The following is a 27,107-nucleotide window of genomic DNA, read 5'->3' on the forward strand; positions in this document are numbered from 1 at the left end:
CTAACTGAAACACCACATCACAGCACACTGAATCTATACTTGTGGGTACATATTCATCAGGAATATACTTAATTTTATTATTTACTGCATTTGTCTTAAAGTGATACTTTGTTATTCATACAATTTAGGTGCAGAATCGGGGGGGGGGGGAATCCATTCCAGAACCCATTGCAAAGTTTGGGACCTATAGTGGACTTCATTAAATTATTAGGAACACTAATGTATGTTCCACCTTAGAAAGTAGTGGCCTCTCTTTCACTGGAGCTTTTTAAAAAGATGGCCATCCATCACGGATCCTAAGTTTAGTGTGATTCCTGCATTGCAGAGGGTTGGACTAGATTACCTTGGGATCCCTTCCAACACTATTCCTTCCAATTCTATGGTGCAGCCTCTGTATGGCTGTCCAGGAGCACCTGAGCCTCATTCAACACCGCAAGGTGTTTTCCACAAATCCTGCCTTTCCCCCAAAATATAGCCAGCACAAGTGATTTTTTTTTTCTGGGGGGTACGCGCACTCCTAAACATTTTGTGAATCTAAGTTTGGCCTCATTGAGGGGCAGTATTTCAATATGAGTAGGAAAATGAGAGTACCCCTAAGCATTTTTTAAGGGGAAAAAAGCACTGGCCAGCACTAACAACAAAGGGCAGGAAGGTTCCTATGGAGAGGCTTCACAACAGAGCCGAAAATGCTACCCCAACAGTATCTCAGGTGCTAGGGTTGCAGGCAATGCTATTTTTTCTGGAAAAGTATGTGCCAGAACTCAACATGAAAGCCTCCCTTGTTCTTTTATAATGACAATGGTGTCCACCTGAGAGGTGCCAGAACTGAGTTCTGGTGAGTTCTAGCTGAAAAAAGGCCCTGGTTCCAGGACTCCTTGCATTCTTACCAGGGACATTAGGAGCTCTGGGAACTACACCTCCCAGGGATCCTGGCACATGGGACATTGTTGCACATATCTGCAGTGGCATTGCTACTAAAAAGCCTTTGTAACCCCGTTTCTCAGGGACCTGACACCTGAAGTGTTTTAGGCCTAGCGGATACCCTGCAGGGAGTTTTCCTCCAATGCTGTGGTAGCAATAACTTGGTAAATTTGCAGGGTGATGTGAATTGGGTGGCAGCGGGGAGTACAGATGGCACCAAGTGAGTTCATTTCATTCTGGAACCAAGTACATGATGTTGGGATTCCATTCCACCTTTTGCTGCAGACATGCGATTGTTGCGTGTCACATGTCTGTTTACATTCCAGCACAGTTTGCTGGCGTGAGCGGAATTTCTGTTCTGTATAGCTTTTGTTTTTAGTCTCTCTCTGAGAAGACGGCAAGCAGAGACGACATGTTTCTTTGTCCTGATTTATGTATAATAAATGCGTAGTTTAGTATGTGTCTACAGCCTCAAGCCTCTTTTGTTGTGCAGTTTACACTGCCGAGTAAAGTGTGCTCAAGTCTGCAAGCTTGAGTCACTGATCACGTCGGAGCAGAGGTTGATGGATCTCCGCAGCGGCAAGGCTGAAGGGAGATGCTCAAGCTGGGGCTGAGCCAGCTGGCCTTTCGACCCCCCGATTCCGACACATATATTCATATTCTCAGCTGCCCGTTTCATTAATGTACTACTCACAACCGAGTAATGCAACTACTTAAAAGTTTTCAGAGCAACTATAATGTGCCATCACCATTTTGTGTTTTACCAAAAAGAAGAGGGAGGAGACAGTTAACAGACGAGAGAGAGGATATGGAAAGATGGACACATAAAACAAAGCATTACAAGTGGCTCCCCATGTTACCACATGGGATTAATTCCAGGTAGTGCTGTGGCAAAGTCTGTCCTCCAATATCCACATGTTTTCTTCTCCAGTGAAAGCAGATTCAATTTTTCCGTCTCATTTGCAACACACTTCAAAAATAATTTTGGTTGGTGCAGTATTGAACTTACCTTATTGTTGTAAGGTAGCCATGGGTGTGTGTGTGTGTGTGTGTGTGTGTGTGTGTTCACATTAAACATTTCTCCAGGCCTCTGCAGCCTCCCTGGCTGCCTGTACTTCCTGATCTGAAAAAAGCCCATGGGAAGAGTTGCCTTACGCGGCCTACCCCTGGGCTTTAATTTCAAGAGAAGGAAGTCAGAAGTCTGCCTACCAAGTGACCTCAAGATATAAGAATAATCCTGCTGGATCAGGTCCTAGGCCCACCTTGTTCTCCCAGTGGCCAACCAGATGCCCATGGGAAGATCCTGCTTTTAAAGGTAGGCCTTTTAGAAAAAGCTTTAAAAGTAAATTTGCTTCACTTTAAAGAAATAACCATAACTAGCTATCAAGTTCACAGTAGACAGCCTCCTCAGCTTCCCAAATGTAGCCTACAGGAAAGCCCAAATGAGGATGTCATGGGGTTTTGGAAAAGCTGCAGAATGTTGACCACCAGAGAGATGATTTATAGAATGAAAGAAGAAACACTCCACAAAACCCCTCACCTGCTTTGAAAGTAAGGTAAATGTAGCAAAAACCCCTGCATACCATCCATTTGATAATAGATAATTTGTCTACACAATTTATTTTCTCATTAATTGATGGGCAATAAATTTAAAAATGCAGGATATATTTTTGGCACCTTATTAATTCCAAATTGTTAAAAGAGTGAACATTACTGATCTATGTTAGTTCAGTGAATTTCTTTTTCCTCTCTGTTTTCCTACACTGATCAACCCTTCCATGTTCTATAGGAACACAGGGAGCTCCTTTGTACTGAGTCAGACCACTGGCCCATCTAGCTCAGTATTGTCTACTTTGATTGACAGCAATTCTCTGGGGTTTCAGGAAGGAGCTTTTTCCAGCCCTGCCTGGAGACACTGGGAATTGATCCCGGAACCTTCGATTCAGTATAATCAATCTATGAATCACTTCACACAGAAAGAGCCCCCAAGTGATTTACAACACACACACACACACACACACACACACGTACGTCTATACAGTGGTACCTTGGGTTACAGACACTTCAGGTTACAGACGTTTCAGGTTACAGACTCCGCTAACCCAGAAATAGTACCTCGGGTTAAGAACTTTGCTTCAGGATGAGAACAGAACAGTGAGAGGCTCTATTAGCTAAAGTGGTACCTCAGGTTAAGAACAGTTTCAGGTTAAGAACGGACCTCCAGAACGAATTAAGTTCTTAACCCGAGGTACCACTGTATGATAAAAAATAAATTAAATCAAAGCAAATATACTAAAAGTGTTAATTCAAAAAAGTCACCCATCAATATATATATAAATATATATCAAAAACAGAACACTAATGGTGTCCACTGTCTGAGAGAATAAAAATCGTGCCAGAAATATAACAAGTTGGTATCAGGCAAGCCTCCCTCAAGAAGCCATTCCACAACTGGAGGGTCACCACAGAAAAGGCCCATCATTTTGGTTGGGGCACATAGGGTCTCAGATATTGATCTCAGGTTCCATTTGTGTTCATATGAGAAAAAGTGGTCCTTAAGGTACTGAGGTCACAAGACATGCATGGCTATTTAGGTCAAAACCAGCACTCAAAAATAAATTGGCAGACAGTGTTGGCCACCCAGGAACACCCCCAAACTGCACATCAGCTTCTTCATGCTGTGTGTCTCCCATCTGCAACAGGTCACACCACAGCCATCTGGATAGGACAATTGCCTTCTAAGAGTGTCTCTATCTTGTCTGCACTGAGCTTCAGTTTGGTGACCCACATCAAGCTCATTAATGAGGTCAGACATGAGTTTAGCACACCAACCAGCGCACCTGCTTGCAGTGCGAAGGAGAAACAGAGCCCTGCATTATCAACATACTGATGACAACATCATCAGATATCCAAACCTCCAGGTCAATGAGTATCAATGAGGACACACTCTCCATGTCTCATTTATTTCAGTGAAGGGTGGGCAGATCCATAAATGAAAAAGGATGCTTCCTTCATTGAGATGGATTGAACATGGGACCTTTGGTGACCAGGCAAGTCTGGAAGAGAGAAGGCAGCCACTGTGTCTAAGTTATCTGGGTCCATGGACAGTTGTAGTTTGTGTATCAGCCAAGACTGGTCAAAGGCATTTTTAGTCACTGAGGCCACATGGATCTCAAGAGACATAGCTGGATGCAAGAGTACCCCTTCAGAGTGAGTGCAACCCCCATGAGAACAGGCAACTGACCTAAACCCCGGACCCAGGAACCACTCACACATGGGGCCTTCATTTGGCCAAAATTCAGTCTGTTTATTGGCTTCTTATCCAGCCCGCCATTACAATGGTCTATGACTTGAGCAGCCACACCTGATACAGATGGATCAGAGAAACAGAGCAGTGATTTATTTCAAAGGATGTCATTTTATTCAATCTATGATCAGATCAGTTCCAGTTGTGATCATAACACAATAACAACTGGTGTATGTTTAGCGAAAACAATGTCTTCTGTAATCTCACTCTGTTTCAGAACCAATAAGTCTCTCTGTGTTTTAATGTTTTTATTCCTTTGCTTCCTGAATAATTTCTAACACAATGATGAAAAGAAACTGGTTTTGGCAAGTATTCAGAGTTCTTTGATGTAAGAGGCAGAAACAGAAAGAGCCACTTATTGGAAAACAAACAGTAAAGTTGTCATATTAAAGAAAGGATCTTCAATTTATATTTATGAATTAATAAAAATGTAAATCTACATAGATTTTAGTCAAACAAAAATATTTTTACCATGCAAGTAGTTTATTTTGAAAATTATCATAATTTCTTTTCAGATGATTACCACAGGAACCTTGAATTCTAATGTCAATTACTGGTGAGCAATTTCAAGTGACATTTGGGTCAACTTTAAAGTTTGTTAAAGACACACTCAGAACTTTTCCAGATTTAGAGAGCAATCTATCAAGCACTGCTATTGTGTAAACTTAATGCTATCAACTATTAGTGTGTTCCATTTCTGTGGCGTTCCCAGGTAACTGTGGCTGAAATTAGGGAAGCTTGCAGAGCAGCAGAACTTTATAATGTGCTACACCTTTAAAAGACAATTCTGAAATGTCTGTATTTTGTCCATTGGTATCTATGGTTCTCCTTTCTTCCGTTGCTGACTAGGAAATAGGGCAATACTTCATCCCAACGCTTTGCCAAAAAGATCATAGTTCCAAAAATGCAATAAATAAATGTGTTTTCACTTTGTAAAGAACTAAAACACAGTAAGAAGTCCATTAAAGAAGCATATCACCAGGTGATAAGAAAAATATATGAAAGATTCTCCAGAAGAGCAAGAATGGCAAAAAAAAAAAAAAAGCCAGCATGCGGAACACACAAAGAAATGGATTACAGTATATTGGGCTTTAACAGGGAGCAAAACTGTGGTGATGCACCAGATGTACAAAAATTAACAAAATCCTCTTACACTGAAAATAATTTTTGAAAGAGGTTTACTTTGAACTCAGGAGAATCTTCCATAGTACCTGAGATACTTCTGCAAGTGCTGTATTCTCCAAACCTTGACATCATGGTGGTAAGAACAGTTAAATTATCAGTGGCCAATTGTGAACGCATCCATTGCTAATTATAGGAGCCATGGTTGGACAGGCCACCATGGAATTATTAATCTTTGTACTATTTGGTTGTTTTGAAGTGATGACCACTGTGCAAGATTAGCTGCAACAAACTAACATGGCTATCCCTCTGAGAATGTTGCTATTCCTGGTACTACAGCTGTGGGCATAACAGTGCTCATTTATTTATTTATTTATTAAATATATTTATAATCTCCCCTTCATTGATACAGGTGCCTTGGTATCAAACCATCAGACAAATAAATCAACTAAACAGTGGTGACAAGAAGTCCTGCTGAGGCAGGAGCTGATGATATCCTAACCAAAAAAGAGGGGGGGGGGGAAGAGAGGCAGTGCTGCTGAATTTGTTTAAATCCCGGATATCCAACACCCAACATGTTTGAAGTACAGTATTCCCCTTCTTGAGGGGAAAAAAATATAGCTCTTTGAGTTTTTCATCAGAGCATTACTATATATGCTGGGCATTTTACCTCTGATTCAATATCTTATACAGAGCTCAGTACAGATGCCTTTTTTAAAAAACAAACAAACCAAAATTGTAATATTTGTTGTAGGATCATTTCCACCTTTAGCAGTAGCGGAAGCTGTGAGTAATGCTAAGGATTTACATGGTGCCCTGTTATTATGAGCTAGTCTCATCAAGATGTAAATTATACTTTAGTCATCTACAATGACGTTAAGGACCACCCTTTACTAGAAAGGTGTGAGGCTGTAACTCTCTCTTCTTTCTGAAGACAGAAAGTGTGGATTTGTTATAGGCAAAGTTTGAAGATTACAGTTTGTGGGTGGGGGAGGCCTATTTTGTGATCTCTTCCGCCTACCAACTATGTACAACATGTGATTAAAGCTGAGTTCCCCCAGCACTTTCTTATTTTGATTTGAGAAAACCATTATGCATTATGCTGTTTCAATCACCACAGGCTACTTTTTTTCAAACTGCCCCACTGTTTTCAACAGGCGCCAATTAAGATTCTGGGGTCAAAGAGTTAATTACATCTTCTTACCCACTATGTAGAATTTTCTGATTATTAAACAAGGTTGGATTAAGATGAAAAAGTACCGACACAAATGTTAATGCGTGCCCCTCCTCAAGAAGATTTATCATAATACCATGCTGAAATCTTTTTTTTTTCTAAAGCAGTTTTGGGGGTGGGGAATCTGAGAGGAAACACTACTAAAATAGATGCTTTTAAGGCATGCAAGTATCTGATTAACAGAGACAGTTTTCTTATTCCTGAAAACAGCTCTAAGCGAGTCAGACAGCAATGATGGGAGATTTTCCTTGTCAGATCTCAGGAAGTCTATATGGTCGACAGGAGGCAAATTATTTTCAGATGTAAAGAGAAGCTGTGGCATATCTAAATAATGATGCTAGTAATTATAATTTATATTATGTGAATTAGAATAATGTGCCAGGCAGATGTGTAAAATGCTATCGGCCGTGCTTGTTGCTCTACCACAGAGGTTCCAGTGGTTCTAGGGTTTCAATTTATTTTGGCATCATCCGCTCTTTCTTTTTGTCTTTTGCATGTCACTTTGAGCACGTCTGTACAGAGCACTAATATGCTGATAAACTATTAACCAACTTCTCAGCTACACCCCCTTTGATACCTATTATACAGTCAAGGAAAGAAGCTTTCGAGCTTGAAGACGGTGAAGTACCTGCATCTGTAAGAACATAAGGTCCACCTAGTCCAGCATCCTGTTACCATTACTGGTCAACCAGATGCCTATGACAGGAGTGGAGAACACGAGAACATATGTTGCTGGCCTGCAATTCCCATCATCCCTGACCATTGACTATGCTGGCTGGAGCTGATAGGAACTGGAGGTCAACAGTATCTGGCAGACCACAAGTTCCCCACTCTTGGCCTATGGGAAGTGCACAATCAGGATATGGTCACAAAAGCTTTATGCCACTGTTGTTCTTCACAAACTAGCGTTCTGATTCCAAAGGTAGCACATAGCCGCCTTGACTACAGCTACTGACAACCTTATCTCTAAAACCCTAAGTTTATAGCCATCCCCACATCCTGTGGTAATGAATTTAAGAGTTTAACTATATGTCATGTGTAGAGGTACTCCCTTTTGTCTACCCTAAATCTTCCACCATGTTTAGGTCCTGATAACAGTTTTCCTATTCCCTTTCTAAAAGTGTACATACTGTTCCATAATAATATTTTGCCTGTGACTAATGCTTCTGGGGTGAAGTACACACCACACTTTCAAATCACATGGCTTCCTCAAATAATCTTGAGAACTGTCATTTGCCCCTTACAGAGCTAAAATTCCCAGCACCCTTGCCCACTGCAGTGAAGGTCTTTGGATCGGGGCTTCAGTGTTTATCGTAGTGTGTTGAAGGGTCATTTTGCCAAGGAAATTTTGTCCTTGCAATTTTTGAGGTATTTTTTGGATTATAAGGAGGAAAATACCTTGAAATTTTTACTATGTTGTCCTTCTAAGGAACATCCTCATATGTTACACAGTATCCATGAAGTCCCTAATACCTTCCACTATATGTCAACACTACAAAAAAATCCTGTTACTCTGACCTAAACTCCAGTTAGAATGAAGGATTACCAGTAGGCTAGGCTATTTTAATGACAGATTATTTTAAACTAAGCCTTCACCATCTGTTCCACTCCCTAATTATGAATGCAAAAAGAACATATTTCACAATTACATCAGTTAAAAGAAAGATATACATGATTTAAATGTGTGCTTGTGTTCTTTGCCCAATGCAGCATGCATCTGTGATGCTCCCCTCATAATTCAGGCTCCAATCAGTGAGAAAACCACTCACTCCTGATAAATAGATTCGCTGATATACTAAACTTTTCCTTGGCAAACAGATCATCCTAATTAGAATTTTCAACTGTTAAGACATAATTATATTGTAACTGGAGCTAAGCATTTATTTGAGCACAACGCCTGCCACCAATTTATATATGTAGCAGTCAAAAACTGCTAAGGTATTTTACCCCTACTAAAGACAGGCCATCCTCGATGTGGATACCACCCCACCAAGTAAGTGGTCTCTTTTTGCACCAAAGTAAGTTAAAGGTAAAGGGACCCCTGACCATTAGGTCCAGTCATGTCCAACTCTAGGGTTGCAGCACTCATCTTGCGTTAATGCAGAGGGCCTTCTCGGTAGTAGCGCCCGCCCTGTAGGATGCCCTCCCATCTCATGTCAAAGAGATAAACAACTACCTTACATTCAAAAGACACCTGAAGGCAGCCCTGTTCAGGGAAGTTTTTAATGTGTGATATTTTCATGTATTTTAATCTCTGTTGGAAGCCGCCCAGAGTGGCTGGGGAAACCCAGCCAGATGGGCGGGGTACAAATAATACATTATTATTATTATTTTATATATACATCTATATATCTATATCTATCTATCTATCTATCTATCTATCTATCTATAATGGCCGAGGGAACCAGCGTACAGTCATGTGGCCAGCATGACAAAGCCGCTTCTGGTGAACCAGAGCAGCGCACGGAAACGCCGTTTACCTTCCCGCCGGAGCGGTACCTATTTATCTACTTGCACTTTGACGTGCTTTCGAACTGCTAGGTGGGCAGGAGCTGGGACTGAGCAACAGGAGCTCACCCTATCGCAGGGATTCGAACTGCTGGCCTTCTGATCAGCAAGCCCTAGGCTCTGTGGTTTAACCCACAGCGCCACCCGTGTCCCTGCACCAAAGTAAACAAACTGCCTAATTGATACTAATCAATAAGTTCAATTCTCTCACCTGTAGTTTGGATCGAGATTATGGGGTTTTTTAATCCCACAATGGATGATAACGAATTAACCAGTGTCAGGATGCTTATCAGCACCATTTTATGAATGGTCACTGTAATCATTTTACATACACCTAAGCTTTGATGTTGCATTTAATTTCCCTCTGTCCTTCGGACAATGCTATGTTCTTTCTCCGAATCCTTGTAACCAGGTATCTGCTAATTCAGGATGACATTCTGTGCACCTGATTCAATGAACTGTAGCCCAAAAACTTATGCTGCAACAAATTTGATAGGTATTAAGGTGTTACAAGACTCTTGTGTGGTGACCCTCAAGTCAGGGATAAAGACGCAGAGTTAGAGGTTTTAGAGTCATTAACTGAAGAGCCAGGCTGATGACTATACCCAGAGGACCATTAAATCCACTGCTGGTTGGCAAGGGTCACTGGACCAGACCCCACAGCACCAGGGCCCACAGAGCCTGAGCCAGGATACTCACACAAACCTTCTCTTAGGCCTGAGGAGCTGACTGTCTCCCAACCTACCTCACCTGTCCAACAGGGCAGGGAATGCATCAGGTATGGTACTAGGGAGATGTACTGGCAGATTCCAGATCACAGATTTTGAGGAGTTTCAGGTGTTATATAGCAATACCGCTTGCATGCCCAGAGATCCTGTGGCTACTGCGGCCTTTAAGAAGTTAATCCCGCTTCCTCCTTGGTCGTCTGTGAAATATATTATACCCTGAAATGGTACCATGTGGGAATTCTAATCTCTAGATTAGCTTTAGCACAGTCCCATAGTGGCATCTGGTAGAAGTATCTGCTCGTCTCAGAGTTATCTATGTTGGCCGCTTGCCATATATGAAGTACTTCTCCAGTCTTGTAAGAATATATAAACACTGTCAAGGCTGCTGATGTACAACCCAAATATACCAAAGGTGATTATGTAATATAAGTCCCAAGATCACATCTGTTATCTGAACTTCAGTGCAGACCTACAGCCAGCAAGGTGCTGAACACCAGGGGGTTCTGCCATTCAGGGGGTTCCTGGCAGACCAAGGAAAGGATGCAAGCTTTGCTTTGTTCTATATTACCACTTCGTAATATTTTTTTTTTTTAAAAAATAGACCCAGTGTGCTTTGTTGCCTTGTCCAAATCCAAAAAGAACCCCTGCCCCTTGGCAGAACAGAAGTACAAAATACATTTCCATGTGCAGGCCAGAGAGTTGCACTTCTCACAAAGCGGGTGAAACACAGGAGAGATGAACTGAGAATAGAGGGAAGTTGCTCATTCCGAGCTGTGTGTACTACCTTCATTGGACAATGCTTTTTTAAAACTGCATCAGACTAAACAACAGATAGTGACAAATATGCTGTGCTACAAAGAATCTACATAAAACAATTACCTATTGAGAACACATCACATCACTATTAAAGGTTGGTCTGGTTATTTAATAAATTTTTTTAAATGGCATCCCATTGAATTAGAAAGCCCTCTCAAACTTTGTTGTTCTCAATATGCAACAACATCATAAAAGTACCTTAGTGAGAATTGGCTTTGAGGCTTTAGGGCCCACCTACTGTTTTATCACTCCTAAAATGTCACTATAGCAACCCACAATTTCTCCAATAAATGGAGCTCAGCATTGCTAATTATTGTAGAAAAAATAGCAACAATGACCTGGGTCTGCTATGTAAATACAAAGTGATATGGAGTGTATTTTAGCTTTAGATAACCTAGCTAGTTTGGAAAACCAATAAATGTCATCAGTGAAATAGAGAACAATTTAAATGGCCAGAAAGCTGTTTTTGCTCTGCACTCTCTGTAACAAGATTTCTTGAAATAATGAATATGTAATATATAGACAATTAAAAAGAATCAGGAACTGCATGAACTAGGGAATCAACCAACAATAGCAACTGAAATTAGGGAACAGAATGGGTCCCACAACGGTCTGGACAAATGCAGAAAATGGAAGATAAAAGATATGGAAATTGTTAAAATTATAATGGGGAGGGTGATCCAGAAGAAAAAGAACCCAAAGGATGGCAAGGTATGGATGGCTGGATACAGATCTTAGTAAATGATAAATGGAAAGAAAAGAGCAATGGGCCGTGTACTTCAAAGCATCTTCTGAAGTACACGGTCCAATTTTGATTGTGAAGCCAGCTGAGTTAATGGTCACCTGACCAACAGGAACATCATGTGATTAAGGCTTTGGGGGTTGCCAGTTTGCATGGCTGAAGAAAGCGTAAATAAAAGGTAAATTTATTGTGAAACTGTCTTATGCAAGGAAGAGCCCTGGCTGCTTCATTCATTTTTCATTATTATTATTTTTTAAAAAAATTATTCATTTTTTAGAGTATGAAGACATACAACACAAAAATAGAAAAGACAAACAAAACACAAACAACTCTTAGGTCAACTTCACATTTTCCCTTTGACATCTTGGGTTGGGACTTCCCTCAACCTCCCATTTCTGGTTTTCATTATAAATCTTCTTTAAGCAGTTTCATCATACATTTACCCATTGTTGTTAATTTCAATCAATTGTTAATACCAAAAGTTACCCTAAATTCTGCCAGTAACCTCTAAATACTTCCCAAGAATATCAAGAGTTTTAAACAATACAATATTTCTTCAAATAAAATTTAAATTTATTCCAATCTTCCTGCACCGTTTCCTCCCTCTGATCACGCAGTCTTGCTGTCATCTCGGCAAGTTCCATAAAGTCTATCATCTTCAGTTGCCAATCTTCCACTGTCGGTACTGGCTGCTTCATTCAAGCTAAAAGGGAAGGCCAGTGTGGATTCCAGTCCAAGGTAACCAGCCCATGAATTTTTTGTTGTTGTTAACCCAAATTTTGCCCTAAGGTCCCAGGGCTGGTTAAAACAATTAAAATATGATGTTAAAAACAGTTATAAGCAATTTATAACCACATAAATAGGGTGAGTTATATATATATATATATATATATATATATATATATATATATATATATATATATGTATGTATATTTAAATTGTCAAAAGCCAGGGTAAAGAGGTGTGTCTTCAGCGTTGCCAGAAGCTGTATAATGAAGATGCCACACACACTTCTGTGTGAAGGGAGTTCCACAATAGCTGTTGCCTCTCCTGGGAAACCACCACCACAAGCTTCTGAGGGCAGTGAAACAACCAATAGAACCCCTCTGCCAATCTTAACACCTGAGAGGTGTGTTACACAAAAGCTTATAAAGTGATAATCAAACACTTTGTCCAACAACACAATGTCTTGAAAAACCTCTTGCTCATTATGTAGTTCATCTAATTGAGCTCCCTCTCCTCGCTCTCTTCAAATAATAATGATAACAACAACAACAACAACAACAACAACAACAACAACAAATTTATTATTTATACCCCGCCTATCTGGCTGAGTTTCCCCAGCCACTCTGGGTGGCTCCCAATCAAGTGTTTAAAACAATACAGTATTAAATATTTAAAACTTTCCTAAACAGGGATGCCTTCAGATGTCTTTTAAAAATAGGATATCTGCTTATTTCCTTGACATCTGATGGGAGGGCGTTCTACATGGCGGGCGCCACTAGCGAGAAGGCCCTCTGTCTGATTCAAATTTTTCAATACTTGCTGATGTTCAGATTAAAATGAAAGTTAATCAGAAATCACAACTTCTTTTTTACCTCAAGGATCTATGAACTAGCAAGGCAAAGAGGGCAGTGATTTTAATCCAAAGTGATTTAATTGGAACAGTAATATTAATCCATTAACATGGTGAATATTTTACTCCAGAAAAATAAAGTTGTTACTCCAGAAAAGTTTGATCTAGTGGCTTGAAGTCAAACAAATGTCAAATGCTGCAAAGATCCTGCTTTGCAAAACATTTGTTGGGCTTCAAATGAATATTTCCAAAATTAAAGTCTCCTCGAAGAACAAAATTACACAGCAATAACATTGAAGCCAGTTTTCCCGAAACTCATTCGTATTCAGTTGTTTATTCTCTTTTCACTGGCCTGTTGCACAGTGTGTACAATGAACAATGCTAATCACTCCATGTCTCTTGTCCCCCCACCCAAAGCCAATTATATCACTATACATGGATGTGACTTGCTTAGGGCAGTGGTTCGCAATTTGGGGTGTGGGGACCCCTGGGGTCCACGGAACACACCCAGGGGGTCCATGGCCCCATCTCTTGCCTCTTCCCCCAACTATTTTTTGGTCATTTTTGAATGGTAATATGACAGATTTTATTATTTGTTTTAACACTGTGCAATTTTTCAATATATTAGCCCGAAATCACACTGCAATAATGATTTTGACCCAGCAATACGCAGCAGTTTATCGCTCCTTGCACACGGGAGAGCAGGGCAGCCCATTTCCAGACACTGCCAATATCACACGATGACTGCATGTGTCTGACATCAGCATGCCCATGGCATGTGCTGACATCACACACCTGGGTGCATTTTTGTGAGGGGGCGTGACCGGGTGCCCCCCCCCCAGGTTCCCTCATTGGAGCCTGGCTCCGAGTGACAGCTCCTCTCTCAGGTCAGGTCTGACCCAGGGGCAGAGTGGAGGTGAGACAGTGGTGGCAGCAGCAGTGGGCTGCACGCAAGAGGCAGCAGCCAGCTCCCTCACACCCAGCTTCAGCCCTGCTGTGGCAGAGAGTCGTGGCAGCAGTCGAGGCAGTGGTTGAGGCCTCTTAATGGGGAATGTTGTGGGGGATGAAGCCCCCAGAGCCCCCTGTACCTGGCACCTATCCCTCACACTGAAGGAAAACAGGGCAGCTCATTGTGGGGCGCTGCCTGCCCCTGGCAGAGAACGGGGCAGCTGATTGCCCTCACTTCAAGGCACCGGGGCACTACCTTCCCCTGGCACTGAGGCAGAGCAGCTTTTCTCAGTCAGCAGGAAAGCTGCAGCAGCCACAGTGTAACTGCATCTTCACTGGCTGCCACCACTGGCTGCCCCGCTGACTGCGGCTTGATGCATCCCCCATCCCCATCCCCTCTCACTCAAACCATGAGGTGGAGGTGACTCCGCTTCTTCTCCTCCCCCCACCCATCCGATCTCTGTGACTGTTCCTTCCCTCATCCCCACGCCTGATCTCCAATGTCAGACATTGTGATATATCGGAATATTACAGCGTTTAGCTGCTGATATATCACGATGTTGAAAACCAGATATCGCTCAGCCCTTGTCTTTTTTTTTAGTACAGTATACCTAAAATCCTTTGCTTATTAGGGGATACCCCACATTTTGTTCAAAAAATTGCTTTGCAGAGGCAATTACCGTAGAGCTATCAATTTTTTTCAAAAGTAGGGGGCTTGGCTTTTGAAAAATAGGGGGTCCTTAGTAATTAGCTAATTGTGAACCACTGGTTTAGCATATTCCTGACACTGCAACAGTAGCTAAGCAGAGGAAGATTTGTTGGTGAAATCTACTGTGCGGATAAAACTACTGGTTGGAAGTGGTTTGATGTTTCATGCAATGCTAGCACAGTGAAAGTCAACCAGAGGGATAGGTTATTTTAATTTATATGTTAGGCTTCACTAGGATTAAGGTTTTAATAGTCTGATGACCTGCTGTGGCATGAAGCTCTTGGATGGTTTTAAATTTCAGATAGTGTATGGAGGGTATCTAAGCAAACAGCTTTCACTGAGTTGATATGCTGAATAGAAGAGTAGATATACTATAACAGGAGAAATGCCTCTATTGAATTCCATGATTTCTAGAGCCCCATATTCACATTTGATATGATAAATATATTTGCAATACTTGCCATCTCTTCAACAATATCAAAATATTTGTCACTTGTATTCTGTGCAGCTGGATTGAAAGTATGCAATAACACGTATATTTCTCCTATGAAGAGGAGGTGTACCATTTTTAAAATTTCTTCTTACTAAGGACTGCATTGCTAGGTACTTGCATTGATCCTGTTCTAATTCTTATTGTGGCTTAAAACATAAAAATACATCAATACAAACCTCCAAGGTGAACTTTTAAAAGGAAGAAATTAGGACCACTTTTTGAACAAAGTATTTGTATATTGAAGGAGAGATGTATGGGGAGGGAGAAAGAATTTGTGAGGGAGGAAGAAATGGCTGCCACATGCAATTAAAATTTCCTATTGTGGGAGTTGGATATTAAAGCACTGACCTTTCTGAGGATGCCTGATCATGCTGAACATGTATGATTGAAATGGGTTCTACAGTTTTAGTACCAGACAAAAGATCACAAGACACTTGGTGCAAAACGAATGACAAATATTTAGAGTGAAACAGAGATTATATATCTCTTGCCTTAAGAGCAGGATCACCACAAATTAAAGTATTCCTGCAGCTTCCGTTCTTAAAATTTACAGGATTCCTGTTTGTAAAAAAGCAGTATGTGAAAAGTGTAACAGCTGTGTTCCAATATGTACTGGAACATACTTAACAAAAATTTAACCCACAAAACACTACTGGGTCACATCCAGACACACACACTTAGAGTACATGGCTTCCCCTTAAAAATCCTGGGCAATTTGTTAAAGGTTCTGGGAAATGTAGTTCTGGTTAGATGTAAACTACAGTTCCCAAGACTCTTGGAAGGAAGCAGTGAACTTTAAATGTATGGTGTGGATGAGACCAGGCAGTGATACTATGGTTTACATTCTGCTTTTCATATCTCTTTCTTGCATCCTAGGATCTCATTATTAAATCAATATTCTACCAACTCTAGAGTACAATCCTAAGCATACTTCTTAAGAAGTATATACCACTAAACACAGTGAAACTAACTTCTTGGGAAACATGCTTCATATCAGGCTGAAACATTTATTTATTTCATAAAAGTTATACACCGTTTGAGTGTAAAAACAAAAACAAAACTCTCAAATAGATTTACAAAAAGATAAACAATAAAATAAAGATGTACAACAGTATTTTAAAACATACAAACCCTAAAATAGTAAAACAGATTAAAATTACCTCAACTTTCTAGGCATTTTGGTAGGCCTGGAGAAACAATAAAGCTTCCATCAGGCACCAAAAAGAGTGCATTGAAGGTGCCTTCTTAATCTCAATAGGCAGGGAGTTCCAAAGTGTAGGTGCTGCCACAGAATGAGTATTGCCTGAAAAGGACTTGGCATAATGGACCAACTGGATTGGAAGTGTACTTATGCTTTATTCATATGGACTAGGGAGTGAGCCTAGCCCAGGGGTCTGCAACCTTTAAGACAAAAAGAGCCACTTGGACCCGTTTCCGAAGAGGAAAAAAAACTGGGAGCCGCAAAACCATTGCGGCCCACAAAAATATAAACACCCAGAAGCTCATAGCACAATTTAGACTGGTAATGATGAGCAGGTAATGAAGGCAAAATGGCAAAATATCACGAAACGCTCCCCCCCCAGCCAAACAACAAGCACTGTATTAAAGGAACCGTCCGAACGCCTGACGCTGCAGGGGCAAATCTAGAAGGGGAAATCCAACCCCCCAGAATACTTCCGCCCCATGAACAGCACAAATGCAACCCTAAAAGTTTAGCAAACTTATGCAAAAGCACACAGCATGCACACTGCCCCAAATCACTATTGGCCAGCAGAGGGGCTGGGCAAGGCAGCTGAGAGGGGCTGAAGCAGGGGGCTGATCACGTCCTCCCTGCAGGCACGGGAAAACATTCCTTCAGAATGGATAAAACCCTTCTTTCAGTCCATGGGACTCCCGCTTCTAGGGGGGGCAGGGGGCTTCTAGGGGGGCGCTGCCCTCTCCTGCCCCCTGTCGGTACGCCCATGCTCGGGCCCCTTTTGCCACGCTGCTTAAGGGAAGTCTCCTGCGCGCCCCCGAAACAGAGCCCGGGACCAGTCGTCCCCTGAGCTTTTTCCCACGCCCATCTCATCCCGTTGGGCCGCCCTTAGCTGAACAGCCGGGCTTCCTTTTCCTTCCCAGACTGCCACGTGTCCTGGAGCCGGGCCCTTCCACTTTTACAAAAGAGGGCTTCCCCCTTGCCCGCCACCCGCCGCCCCTGGCCCAGCCCTCAGCTGCCTCCTTACCTCGTCGAGTCATCGCGCCTTGTCGAATCGCAGCAGTCAGCAGCTCCACCAGCAGCAGCCAAACACAAGCGCCGGGACAGGCGCCAAGGAGGGAAGTTGCTGCGGTCTGCTGCTGCGCCTGCGCTGGCACGAAACGAGGCATGCATGAGCAGCACAGCCGCCGGCAAGGTAGAGAAGTGGGTGGGTGCAGGCAGGCCAGCAGCACGGCGCAGCGCCCCCTACATTTCAGCGCTAAACGCACCGGCCCTGCCCGGAGCCGCAGCAAAGGTGCAAAAGAGCCGCGTGCGGCTCCGGAGCCGCGGGTTGCAGACCCCCGGCCTAGCCCAACCTCTAATTTGAAAAGTGTGTCCTGAGGTCATACATACAAAACTGCTTTTGCGCATAACATGATGAAGCCCAATTGTGTACCTACTGAATTGGCCATTCAATGCCATAAAGAGGAAATACATTGTACAGAGTGGTGCAACCACTGCAAACAAACCTAGGAAAATCACTCCTCCTCCTCTGACAGGTAGGTAGCCGTGTTGGTCTGCCATAGTTTCCTCCTCCTCTGATTAATCAAGCCAAAGCCAATTGGTTTTGTGTGCACATGAACCCTTTTAGGACCACTCTTTTGTAAATCAATACTATTTCCACCTGCTCTATCTATAACTGCCTTGGTACTCTAGCATCCCCCTGAGTTCTCCACCCTTCCTGGGTTCCCATCTGCCCTCCACAGGTTTTTGCTCCCCAACAGAGGCATGGTTGCAATGGGAAGTGATCTTCCCCTAGATCACTATTTCAGCAAAATTGTCACATGCATGTGTGTTCCAGAAAAAACTAAATGTGGAGAAGTAGTTTGAAGGTGTGTTTAAAAACCCATGTTCTTAGAAAGCATTGTCATGGTTTTCCTGCATGTAGAAAGCTAACAAAACAGTGAGGCCTGAACTTTTTCTGTGCCCCTCCTATACAGCCATACCTTGGATCCCGAACGCCTTGTAAGTCAAACGTTTTGGCTCCTGAATTCTGCAAATTGGACGTGAGTGTTCCAGTTTGCAAACGTTCTTTGGAACCCGAACACCCAATGGGGCTTCCGCAGCTTCCTATTGGCTGCAGGAGCTTCATGCAGCCAATCAGAAGCCATACTTTGGTTTCTGAACGTTTTGAAAGTCGAATGGACTTCTGGAACAGATTCCATTTGACTTCCAAGGTACGACTGTACTATTTTTTCTACTGGCAGGGAGTTTTTGAACGGGGAAATAGGCACATAATCTGTACACTGTATTTTGAAGTATCTGAATCACAGAAGGGAAGTACCACCAGGGGCGGAGGAAGGGGGTGCGGTGGGTACGCTTCACCCCGGGTGTCACCACCGAGAGGGGTGACAAAATGCTGGGCGGCACACACCGCGGGGCCTGCAGCGCACCCAAACCACGCATCTCTCCTAGGAGAGATGCAGTGGCTTGGGCTCGCGCAAGCCCCCACGCTGCCCAAATGGTCCGCCTGCTGCCTCTCCCCCCCCCTAGCTGCAGGGCAGCTGAGTGGGAAGAAGCAGGCAGACTCTGGAGGCCTTGTGGTGTGCCCTGCCCCTATGGGTGGCTCGTCCTGTCCCTGGGCGTGCCACCCCAGGTGCCCGAGCGGCTTCCTCCACTGCTGAGTACCATAGGTGGGTCCCCCCCACCGTAACACATGCATAGGTTCGAAACACAGAGACATATCCTTGGTGTTACTCAAGAGTGATGACACTCTCTCACTAAAAGCCCAAGAATTATGTCTGGAGCTGAAACAGCATTTCGGTACTGAAGTGAATTTGACTTAAGAGAAGTGGGAGTAAAGGACTTAAGAGTTATATTTTTACCTGCCAGTTTGATGGGTTGGGGTGGGCATCTGGAGGATGCATGAAATTGATCTCCTTCCTCTTCCTAGTGTCTGTGACCAGGCTGCTTCTCCCTCATGCAGACAAGCTCTTTCTCCCTTAGTTCACTCTCTTTTCCATGCTATTTCCTTTCCTCTCTTCCACCAGGGATGAGGAATCTGTGGCTCTCCAGATGCTGTTGGACCACAACTCCCATCAGCCTCAGCTGTTGGTAAGATGGGAGCTGAAGTCCATCAACATCTGGAGAGCCACAGGTTCCCCATCCCTGCTTGTATCAAATCCTTACTCTTCTCTTTCACCATCCTCAAAGCTCTTTCCTCCTTTCCTCCCCCCCCCCACTGCATGCCATTCAGCAATTTCCCACTTTCTAATGTACTCCCCCACCCTGATACCAACATCTGGGCCAGTGCTGCCAGCCATCCAGACCTCACAAAGTGGCAGACAAAAATACAAAAGAAGCAAATAATCAAACTAGGATTTTAGACGTATTTTCTTATGAAGTGCTGATACTGAATTGCTTCACTGTAGAGAAGTATAGCCTTCAAAAGCACAAGCACCAGTCCAATTATTCTGATGAAATCTGAAGCTTAGTCCTGAATGATTTCTGAACAACAGCTCAGTTCACCACCACAGTGCACTGCTATTACACTGACCTTCCACTTCTGTTTCACAGCTGGAATATGAGACCAGGTGAGAAGACAATATGTAGCTCTGCAGTCAACAGGACTCCTAACCCCACTTTTGGCTGCAGGAAATGCTTATTTCCCCTCTCCTCCTGAGCTCACCAGCTATTTAATGCCTCTGTAGGTAAGGATAAGTATGGATCTTATTTGCTTCCAATGCACTTGCATAAATATAAGCATATCAACTTGCAGCACAGAACTGTTTTCTTTTGGGTGGAAAACTTCAGATCATTTTAATACAAAGTAGGTCTCAATTAAAGTAGGTCTCTGGGATGTGGGTGGTGCTGTGGGTTAAATCACAGAGCCTAGGACTTGCTGATCAGAAGGTCGGCGGTTCGAATCCCCGCGACGGGGTGAGCTTCCGTTGCTCAGTCCCTGCTCCTGCCCACCTAGCAGTTTGAAAGCACATCAAAATGCATGTAGATAAATAGGTACTGCTCCGGTGGTAAGGTAAACGGCGTTTCCGTGCATTGTTCTAGTTCACCGGAAGCTGCTTAGTCATGCTGGCCACATGACCCGGAACCTGTACACCAGCTCCCTCGGCCAGTAAAGCGAGATGAGCGTTGCAACCCCAGAGTCACCCGCGACTGGACCTAATGGTCAGGGGTCCCTTTACCTTTACCTAGGTCTCAATTCTATGTGGAGTGACTTCAGAGTAGGTTCCATTGTACCCAGTGGAACTTACTTCCATCTGAACATGCTTAGGACTGAGTTTCAGGCTTACAGAAGTATCTACATGTAATTGCATTTATACATAAGCAAGTTTGAGAAATTCATTATTTTATGGATTCCAGTCCAAACTGACCCAATTCCCACCTCCCTGACTAGTATGTGTATTGGAATGTAATTATCCTTTGGATTTCACACTACTCTAATTTTTTTCTTTGCAGTTCTTGGCTCAAAAGAATAAAGAAAAAGAAAAAACCCAAAATGTGTTTAAAATGCATATTTTAGGATGTAGGGTCTTTATAAATGTGTACTTTGAAATAAAATAAATTTAGAAAGGCATATTTTGTGAGAAAACACATTCACAAATATGGATTTACATATGAATGTCCATGTGTTGTTGTTGTTGTTTATATGCAGATTAATGTGGAAATGGGATGGGATGGAATAATGAATTAGCATATGCAAAAACTGACACAGACCAGAAATTATCTGATCTGCCCATGTCTCTTTACACAATAATGTTCTCTTTTCTAATGTTGTACAAAACCTCTGAAGGTATTTCCTCAACACCATTTCTTTTTGCGTTTCCAGTTACATTTGCCAGGTGCAACCACACCTTGCACAGATGCAGCCCACTGACCCTTCCTATGGCTGCCAACTAAGAAGCAAAACCTACTGAATCCAATGTGACTTACTCCAGGCAGAGCTCAGAAACTAGTGAAAGGGAACAAAAGTGGTGATTAATGTAGATTAATCAGAAACCCACTAGCTATTTCTGGATTGGAATCTTCATTTGCAGAAAGGCGGTGAGAAACATGGTGGGGGTGTAAAATATGGGCAACTCCCCGATGCTGTGGGGTCTGCATTCTGGGTCAAAGCGTGCATTGGCGGAGCCCTGCCCCATTATGACCCCACCCTGCCCCTGTTCCTCCCTCTGTCAGGTCCAAGAGGCCCTGCACATCGGTGGTCACACATCAATTGGATGCACCTGAAATGGTCGCCACTTGTCATAATATGTCATAAGTAGGCTTTGGGAAAGGCATTTGGTATGTATCTGGAATCAACCAACCTCACTGCTGATTGAATAATAGGCTGCATCAACCCTGGGCTTAAGGTCACCCTGTGACATCCATCAAATCTGGGCAATCCCACTAGGACTGCTAATTTGGAGGGGTGCTATGGCCTTCAGCCCCTGGGTGGGCTCCTGGATAAAGGCACCCCTTCCTGGACCCCTTTGGCAGGGTACCCAATGCCTTATCCGCCAAGAAGCTGTGACGATTGCTATGAAACAGGCGAAGCCTCCAGGCTGGCCCAATTTTTCTGCAGGAAAAGTCCTCCCTAAACCTCAATGCGGCAGGTCTCAGTCACTCACCTTCAGGCAGGACCAAAACAATACACAGGGCAGGTGGGAAATCCCACCATGAAATGGACTGGGAGGCTTCAGCGAGGTCTATTTATATAAGATAAAAGGATACAGAACTATTTATGACAGCTATATTATACTTTCATGGTATTTCCCACTCTTCTGCTGCTGTTAGTGCATCAATATGCACTGAAACAGCGGCAATGAACAACAATATATTCTAAGGCCTTTCTGACACAACTAATTCTCATGTTCCTTTGTCCAAACAGGAAAAATGAGCCACTGCTTCCATTTTCTAATTGTCAGACTGAGTTCATTATGGAGCCAAATCACATGGTATCATTCTGTATTCTTTCCCCAATGATACCTTATCATACACGCCTCGCCTGCCATTAACCACTAGTTCCAGCAACCTGGGGACACCTGAGATGTGTTCACGCATGCAACGGGAGCTATTCCTACAATCTCCATGGCACTTTTTGGAGCAGCTCAGTTTTCAAGAATTGCCGCAACTCACTGCACAGTTGTATGTATCCATTTTATTTATTTTGTTTTATTTGTTTAAATTTATGTCCTGCTCTTCCTCCCAAAGGAGCCCAATACTATATATTCCACACAGAACATGGGGGATCATAATTTGATTTTCAAAGAAAGCAAAACTACATTGTACAGCATTATAAATGAACTATTAAGCACAATATCCATAAAACGAGGGTTGCTTCAAAATGTTATATACACACAAAGTCCTTCCTCCCATATACTTGAATGCATATATTTGAATGCAGTGGTTTCTGTGTGGATAATGCCCTAGCAGAAACTGCCCTTGCAAGTATTACAGTCTTAAATAGCATTTACTGTGTTGCTGAACACAGCAGGTGGCCTCATGATTTAGCACAGTGATCAAATACATATGGCTGCTTGAGCCAAACTTTTAGAATGGATAAACCGATTTTCTAGGCCCTGGTTTAATGGACTAGAAATGAGCTAAAAGTCAACTAAATCACTGTACATATGCTGGAAACATGCTGCGTTGAGTGAACTTACTAATATCAAGTGCTGTGCTTAAGACAACATAAAAGCAGATCATAGGTCTCGCCACCAATGAACGGTTCACCTCAAGTTCTTTCCCTTTACTGTTTTCAAGCGTACGCCAGTACCAGACCAAACACCATAGAGGTGAAACACAAAGGTAAAAGCAAGAACTCAGTCTTTTTCAGTCTCAAATCGATGGACAGAGAGAGCACATTAACCAAGAGGTTAATAAAAAGAGGCTGCTCTAGACAGTAACATAAAGAGCTCTGATATATCTTCCTTCTACCAGAGCTGTTCGTAATGCCAGTTTTCCCTGAGACCTGCAATAGATTTTCCTAGCGTAGATTCGCGTCATCTCACTTTTTGCCTTGTTCCAATTTTATGTTTGCATTTTATTTTCTCATTTCCTGTCTACTACTCCCCTGTTCCTCTTTCCTAGCTTGATGTTTACAGAGACCTTTACTAGAATTGCAGGGTTTGGAAAGATCCCATTTTTTCCCCCTTTGTAGCAATGCCTACACTTCTTTCTCAGGGAATAGATAAGTTTACCTGGAAAATAAAAAAGCTAATTCAACCTTTTGCTCATCAACAAAGTATGTCTTGTTGAAGCCAGGAATAAGTTAATAAAACAGGGGGAAAGCTTGCTGCCTTTTTTTTTTTAAAGAAAGCTCCTTGGGGTTATAAACGAACAATGTTGTTTTTTCTTCCCAGCGTGCAAGGATTTAATTAAGTGATAACAGTCACCTTGGGGTGGCTGCACAAGGCAATAATATCTAGGTGAAGAAAAATGCTGAAGAGAGTTGAGTACAGTCAATTTATCTTCAGAGAAGGCAATAAATGAACAAAGCATAGGTATTTGGCTGATTGTTTTGGAATGTTTCCATTACTGATAAGTATCAAAATAAAAAAGGACAAAGATTTGGTATTTTCAGTATCTGAAATGTATTAAATACAGGAGGAGAGGAAGGAATAAATCGGCATGAGGTCATGTCCTGGAGTTCTAATTGCAATTTGTTTGGTAATTATTCAAACTAAACACAGAACAATAGAGTGTGTGTGTGTGTGTGTGTGTGTGTGTATGTGTGTTAATATGAAACAACAGACAGTACAATAGCCAGCTTCTATATTTATAGCAAGTACACAATTTGGAATCGATTTCAGATGGGGGGGGGAGTGGCAAGTGTAGAAGGAAAACAAAAACCTGGTGTGATACTAACATGTTCTGTTTCTTTGTGGCCAGTGGCCATGACTCAGAACAAGTGGAAAGCTGTTTACAGAACCAGCTATGAAATGAGTAATACACTCAATTACCAAGGTAAGTCTGCATTCTGTGGGGAATAGAAGGCAGAAAATAGAAGGGAAAGAAGGGAGAAAGATGGCTGAACAGAAACGCCCCCCCCCATCCAAAACTCCTACCATGATGACCACTGGGGAGGCATTTTATTTTATTTTATTTTATTTCCTGTCCCTTGTATTTCTTGCGGTTTTGCAATTTACATCTCTTCATTTCTCTCAGTTCCCCTAACTATTATTACTTCTAAATTACTCTTCATCCACAGTTATGAAAGACGTAGGCCTTAGAAAACCAGGTCTGTTTGGGCGTCATTAGCAAAGGGATTTTCATTGCAATCAATCGCAGGCACCCGCAACATACTTTCTGTACACTTTAGGGATTCATTTTACTTTATCAGCAGCATTCATAACCCACCCTATAACCAAAGGCCCTCAGGGAAGGTTAGGACATTTTCAAAAGTTAAGCGTCAAAGCACTATAACGATAAAAGAATAACAATAAAATATGATGTAGAACAAAACTCAAGAGGCATGGAATTACAAGAAGAAGACTAAAACAGTTCAACAGGTTAAAACGGATCAGAAAGGCCTAAAAAAAAGTTCTTTGCAAAGTAAGTGCCAGTTCAACCTCTCTGTGAAAACCCTTCCATAAAACCAGAGTGTCCCTACTGAAACTGCTCTTTCACCAATAGCAATCTGCACTTCATCTGGTGGGGGAACTCAAATAAGGAAATTCTGCTTAGGCTTGTTAAATTACAACACTGCATGTTTATTTTTGCATGAGACCCTAAAAGTGAATGATGGATCACTGACACATTGTGTATATCCACACAAGAATGTATCATAATGTGTATCGTCTACCCTGCCATTAGAGTGTGGGCATTAATTCTACAACAGTTCTCTAAGAAATGAGCATTTCCCTGGTTCATCAGCCTTGAATTTAGGCCTTATGAGAACAGAGTGAAAACTAACAAATAAGTAAAGGAATGAATCAGTAGAACGCAAAGATCAGATGAATGATATGTGAGCTTAGCTACGGCTTTAAATATAGGCCTATCGTCGGAACATTTTAAAAACAGAAAAGGAGGAAAGACCATATGGATAATTTTTATTTAGTATTTATTTCAGTATTCGGGATAATTAAGTATAAATATTTCAGTGTTTATATTTGGTGTTTATTTCTCTTTTTTATTTCAGATAAAGCACTTTTAAGAGAGGATATAGGGAACTTCAAGCAAAGAAAAAAAGCAGGACTACTCTTCTGATATTTAATACTGTTGAAGGAAACCATTTCACTCTGACTCAGCATCTTCTCTCAGGGATACATTTCATAGTGTCTACAGAGATGCTTGTCAGGTGTGTAGTTTCATGAACCAGAAAGTCATAGACTTCTGACATGAATCAAAAGTGGAGTGGCCAGATGTTCTACTTTACAGAGGATAGCCCTGTATTTGAAGAGCTGTCATGGAACAGTCCTCTATCTGAAGTGCTCCTGTTTGTAAGACTGTCCGTTTTAAGATAAAAGAAGGGGTAGCAGGAGCCTTGGTGTTGGCCTGGTTATTGGAGAAATCATTGGATGGGGGAATGAGCAGGCACACAGGGCACCAGTCACAGCAAATCATCATGAATAGAACAATCAAGTGATGTTTGTGATAAAGCATTGTTGCACGCCACCCTAATCTCCAAGCGGTGTGGTATTCTGGAGGTTCAGGGTGCTTACCCAGGGTTTGATTTCCTTGGAATGAGGGACAACAGAGACAGTGGTGTCTTTTTATGATGTATGGCTTATTTACACAACTTCCAGAATACCTTAAGATGCTCAAAGATGCAGGTAAATATCCTGAACAAGCAGCAGAGCTGAAAGGGTGGTTCTGAATGTAAGCAGTGAATTGTTGCACAAGATTATATACGATTAAGCAAGTTGCCCGTGTGATGTGCAGTAACGATTCAAATCTGCATTTGTAACTGATAGAGTTTAGCATTTTTAATTTCTGAGCATGGAGCAATGCATGATTGTGGAAGCCATGCATGTATCGTTTGGATGTTGTGAAATCTGTATTTCAGCTTTGAGGGATAGGTGTAGTACTAGTATTCTGGAAGATGAAAGTAGCCGGGAAAATGAAACTGAACAGTTCCATAAAGTCTCAATGCCAACAGAAACAAAGCCTACATATGTGCAACTGCATTTGATCACTGTTTGTAACCTTGACTCCTCTCTTCCCCCCACTTCCGCAGCACGTTGAAATTAAGCATTGCAAAGAGTTTGGGGCATAACGTTATCACACACTGATACTATATAATAAAAATTACTATGGAGTTACCCCAGTTTGTGCTCACAACAACCCTGGCAAGTAGATCAGGCTGACTGCCAATGATTTCTCCAATAACCTCTAAGTAAGCTTTATAATGTGTGAATGGAATTCATTTTTCTCTCAGTTAATGCACAGCAACCAACACGACACAATGTGATCTGTTCATACATTTTCAAAGGAAATTTTGGAATTGGAATTATCATGCAGTGGAAGGGAAGACTTGGCAGTGGGCAGAAGCTACCGTTTTTGCCATTCCAGCTCCATTTCCTTTTTGTTAGCTGCATGTTTGCCGAATCCAGAGCAGGCATGTGGAGACCCCCTTTCCCCTTCCGAATAGGGAGAGGATTTTTGAAAGATGTTCTAAGAGGAAAGAAGGAACAAACAAACAAACAAACAAACAGAAGAGGGAGTTTCACTGACCAGCCCAATTTGGATCCTATCCAAGGTCTAGCAGTCTGCAGTAATGTCATACCAACCTAATTTAATAATAAAAGACACGCGGCCAGTCTTGAATGGAGGGGAAGAGCAGGAAGACACAAATTGGAAATTGGTTTGAGGTTCACAACTGTCCCATC

General features: G+C 42.2%; 1 protein-coding gene across 10 annotated transcripts in view; it reads right to left on the reverse strand.

Annotated features, from left to right (window-relative positions):
- NPAS3 (neuronal PAS domain protein 3) overlaps positions 1 to 27,107 on the reverse strand; it is a 629,290-nt gene that overhangs the window by 220,692 nt on the left and 381,491 nt on the right. The window lies entirely within an intron of this gene.

This window comes from Lacerta agilis, chromosome 1 (assembly GCF_009819535.1).
Source record: "Lacerta agilis isolate rLacAgi1 chromosome 1, rLacAgi1.pri, whole genome shotgun sequence".
NCBI lineage: Eukaryota > Metazoa > Chordata > Lepidosauria > Squamata > Lacertidae > Lacerta > Lacerta agilis.